General features: G+C 42.3%; 1 non-coding gene across 1 annotated transcript; it reads right to left on the minus strand.

The window, feature by feature from the left end:
* Nucleotides 1–3,061: 3,061 nt before the first annotated feature.
* Nucleotides 3,062–3,268, minus strand: LOC123568988 (small nucleolar RNA U3). Its single transcript, XR_006692526.2, has one exon. It is a non-coding gene; the product is annotated as a small nucleolar RNA U3 (small nucleolar RNA).
* Between the last annotated feature and the right edge of the window lie 1,582 nt (nucleotides 3,269–4,850).

Raw genomic sequence — 4,850 nt, forward strand, 5'->3', positions numbered from 1 at the left:
ATCATCATGCAGAGCAGGAACTGTGAAGTCCCTGGGGTGCGTTTTCTCAGTGAGCCTGCTCACCTTGCATCTTGCACTGATAAAAATCACAGCCTGTGTAGTGGTCAGGGTTTCGTGGAAGTCACAAAGCATATCTAACTTTCATTCTTACAGTATTTCAAAGAGAAAGGTAACAGTCATTTAGTTTTCAACTTTCTTTTGTTAGACATTCATTCTGTTAGGCCTACTGATATATTGCACCAAATCTTAAGACAAAGATCACTTAAGAAAGAGGTCCCCCAGTCTTTACAATCAGAAGAAAACATTAATGAACTTGGAGGCAGAGCAAGAGAAACTGGCCTAAGTAAAAGACTCAGATAAGAATGAATTTTAAAAATAAAAGAGCATTAGTTATCTCTGGGACAAACTGAAATTTCTGTCTTCCTTGAGTTGCTGTGCCTACTGCAGGAGGGAGGGGCTGAAGATGTGTTGGTTGATAGAGTCTCCAGGGAGGTAGGACTATCCCACTGAACCCAGGAAGTGGGATGTACCACCTGGAATTATATATATAATTAGACTCTGTGAAGGGGAAGCAAAAAATATACATATTTGAAAAAATGATGTGAAAAAATCTCCAAACTTTATGAAAATTATAATCTGCCGATCCAAGAAGCTCAATAAACTCCAAGTTCAAGAAACATGAAGAAAACTCCACTAAGGCATCTCATAATCAAATTGCTTAAAACCAGTGATAAAGGGAAGATCTTAAAAGCAGCCAGAGAAAAAAGATAAGTTAGGAATCTATTGTCAGTGTAACAAAGATAGCAACTTTGATATCTTAAAACAAGTTATTTTTATTTCTGGTGCTATTGACTGAACTGTGTCGCCCCAAGTTTCATATGTTGAAGTGTTAACACTCCCTCTCCTCTGTCCTCTGTGACTGTATTTGGAGACAGAGTCTTTAGTAATTAAGGTTAAATGAGCAGGCACGACAGCTCATGTCTGTAATCCCAGCACTTTGGGAGGCTGAGGCAGGAGGATCGCTTGAGCCGCCTGGGCAACATGGAGAAACCCTGTTTCTACAAAAAAAAAAAAAAAAAAAAAATTACAGGCATGGTGATGCACACCTGTGGTCCCAGCTAGTCGTGAGGCTGAGGTGGGAGGATTGCATGACAGCATGTGAGGAAATTGTGAGAAAGTGGCTATCTGCAAGCCAGGAAGAGAACTGTCACCAAAAGCCAACCATGCTGGCACCTTGGTCTCAAACTTTCGGCCTCCAGAACTGTGAGAAAATACATTTCTGCTGTTTAAGCCACCCTGCCTGTGGTATTTTGTTATGCCAAACAGAGCAGACTAATACACCTGGTAATTATATTTCATAGTTGTCCATGGCCCTGGTACACCCAGGTTATGTGTAGATGGAGAAGTGGATACCAGTTGAAAGGGAGGGAGCCTAAAAATGCAAGAAAGAGAGGGTAACTGATAAAGCACTGTCCTAGATCTGTAGAGCCCTTTGGAAATTAAAAGAAAACTAGGGACTCTCACCTAAAAATTGACATAAAGATTCTGCATTGCTTTCTGAATATTTGTGGATCACCTGCAGGGCCTCATGGACTCCTCATGATCCCCTGGATCTGAACTGAAATAATCACTGTCCTAGGGAAAACCAGTTGGGTTAGGATCGAGAGCCTGGCCGGAGATGGGGGGTGAGGAGGGTGATACACTGGAAATAAACAGCAGGGAGACATTTAGAGATAGATGCAAGGGCAGTTGTTGGGCATGTTCTGAGTCAATGCCTCCACAGAGTATGAGGAGGGTAGGGCAGGAGTGCTGGGGCATAAAAGTATTGAAAAGATTAAGATCTACTCGAATTCGGGGAAAGGATAAGGAAGTAGGAATGAAGAAAAGAAGTGAGTGTTTTAGGGACAGCAAGCTGGGATCAGATTATATGATTCCATGAGACCCATCAGCCTGATGGGTAATTTTCACCGGCTCTCTGAGGAGAGTTTTAGCAACAGCAGCAGTAGTGGCAGAAAAAAAAAAAAAAAAGTATTTGGGATTGATTGCAAATTGAGAACTGGTAAGGAGAGTGCAGGGATGGATCTACTTGCTTTAAACTAGGATTTATTTTAGGTAAAAGGCTAACTGCAAATGATGGATAAGAAAGGAAGGAAAGAGGAATAATGAGAGAGAGAAAAAGAAAGAAAGAGAAAAATAGAGAGAGCAAGGAAGGAGGAAATGCAGACAGGCAGGAAGTCCTTTCATCCTTTATAAGGATTAAGGTGGTAGCTATCCTTGTCCTGCCCTGGGGCATTGAATTTCTTACTCTGAATATATGAAATTTGACTTCCTGTTAGTAGAAAACTTTAAAAGCTGTCTTTTGTTTTCCCAAGGGTCATAACTAACCTCTGTCGGCAGGAAGTTACTGGGAAGGCTCTACTCTGCTGTTAGGACAGTAGGGATCCACAGTGACCCCAACCCTTGCCTCCTCCGAGGTACAGGAGCTTTAAGGCTTCCCTGGCTCTGTGTGGGCTGGAAAGATGAAGCCACTGCCATCCACAGAGCTCGGGGTTGCCAGTGGGATCAGATAGGTGGGTTCTGCTACCTGCAATCCTTAGTGAATCCTGGACGAGCTGATGTTACCAAGTCTCCTGCACAGGATGCTACAAGAGCTGATAATGACTTTATCCACAAAAAATACTTGAAACACACTCAGGGTTGTTATGGATAAGCTAAAAGATTTTAAGTTTTTTAAATGCTGTACTCTATGGAAAAGAATTTTTTCTCCCCTTTGAAAATTGTACAAGTGACACATGTTCCTATAGGATAACTCGAAAACACAGACAAACAACAAATGAAAATTACCCCAAATCCTACCATTTGGAAATAACCATTTTCAGCATCTTGTGTATCAGACCCAACTCATTCATATGCAAATGTATAAACATATGTTTTATGAAAGTGGTGTCATATTACATACATTTTTTGCAACCTGCTTCCCATTCCTCCTACAATTTCTCAGTCTATGGTGAACATTTCAAGTCAATATACATCTGCATCAGAATTCTTTTTTTTTTTTTTAACCACCCAAACTGCATCCTCTCCTTATTCTCCTGGAAGAGAACAGTCACCAGTGAAAAATGGCTGTTTTAGTGATGCAATACCAAGAGCCGGCTTCAGGCTCAAGGAATAATGTTGTGCCTCCTCCTTGTGGTGTCCTGTGCTCTACATGTTCAGATAAACTTCTTTAGTAATGAACTATAGAAATGATCCCTGAAAGTATAGTCTTTGTATCAGCTTTCTTAATTGCTGCAAGGTATTGCACCATTCCTCAGTTGCTGGATGTTTAAACTGCATTTGTTTCCAGTTATCCATTGACATACTGATTCCTTGTAATGAACAACCTCAATAATTTGATTGGCGTGCAAGAATAAACTGTGTCATTTACAAGTGTGCTGGGTTTTAGCTGACCTGGGCTCAGCTTGGCTGATCTCTGCTGGGCTGGGCTCGCTCATGCCTCTGCAGTCAGCTGCCATTGGCTGGGCAGTCTTCCTCGTTTTCACTGTGCTCTCTTACAAGCTTGGGACTGGTTGGCTATTGGCTCTGCTAGGATGGCCACAGCTGGGATAACTAGGACAATTTGGCTGTCCCAGGTGAGTTATACTCCAGGAGGCTAGCCCAGGCATGTGCTCATGGCCACTCAGCAGAGCAAGGCCGAAGCAGAAATGTGCAAGTGCTTTTGTAAAGATCTGCTGTGTCACATTTGCTCACATCCTGTTGGCCAAAGCAAGCCATGTGCTAGTGACAGAGTGGACTTATGGGGCAAACAATGTGAACACAGGGAGGGGTGGAGAATGATGTATTAGGGTTCTCTGGAGGGACAGAACTAATAGGATAGAGGTATATATGAAAGGGAGTTTACTAAGGAGTATTGACTCACACGATCACAAGGTGAAGTCCCACAATAGGCTGTCTTCAAGCTGAGGGGCAGGGAAGCCAGTCTAAGTCCCCAAACCTCAAAGGTAGGGAAGCCGACAGTGTAGCCTTCAGTCAGTGGCTGAAGGCTCTAGAGCCCCTGGCAAGCCACTGGTGTAGGTCCAAGAGTCCAAAAGCTGCAGAACTTGGAGTTCAGTGTTCAAGGGCAGGAAGCATCCAGCATGGGAAAAAGATGAAGGCCAGGAGACTCAGCAAGTCTAGTCCTTCCATGTTCTTCCGTCTGCTTTTATTCTAGCGGCTTTTCCTCCCAGACAAAAGGGTGAGTTGGATTTCCCTAGGGGAAGACATTTAGCTGAGATTGGAAGTGAAAGAAACTAGAATATGTCATCCCAAAATATGCTTCTTTGACGTAAATATTTTTGAGCAAAAGGCAATTAAGAAGCAGCAAACAGAGGGAAAGCTCTTTCTATCCTCCTCTGCTTTTCCACCTAAAGACAGGATAAAAATTCTCCTTTACTGGGAACAGCTGTTGTCCACTCAGATATGGCACAGGAGTAATCTGGAAACAAACTTTACTCCATTACTTTACTCCCATATGTTTGCTTTCCCACAGTTTCCCACCTCTGGAAACCTACAACTGCTTTCCTTTGTCTTGTCACTTTTCTAAAATGTATTGTTCTTTGTTGAAGATGCTGTATAAGCCAGAGTTCTAAGCCACTGCTTGGAGTTACCTTTGTGAACAGAAAATTTCAGGACCTTCAAAATTGATTATGCCAAAGGGAAAAGTTAAACCTTGGAAATGGAGTCATATAACATGCTTGTTTTTCTTCTCTGATGCATGGCTGTTTCTTCCTGACTTTTGTGTTGAGAGTTATATTTTACTAGACTTTCTGTTCTTCATTCAAACCTAGACTAAATGACTTTGGAGACAGAGA

The sequence above is a fragment of the Macaca fascicularis genome, chromosome 14 (genome assembly GCF_037993035.2).
Source record: "Macaca fascicularis isolate 582-1 chromosome 14, T2T-MFA8v1.1".
NCBI lineage: Eukaryota > Metazoa > Chordata > Mammalia > Primates > Cercopithecidae > Macaca > Macaca fascicularis.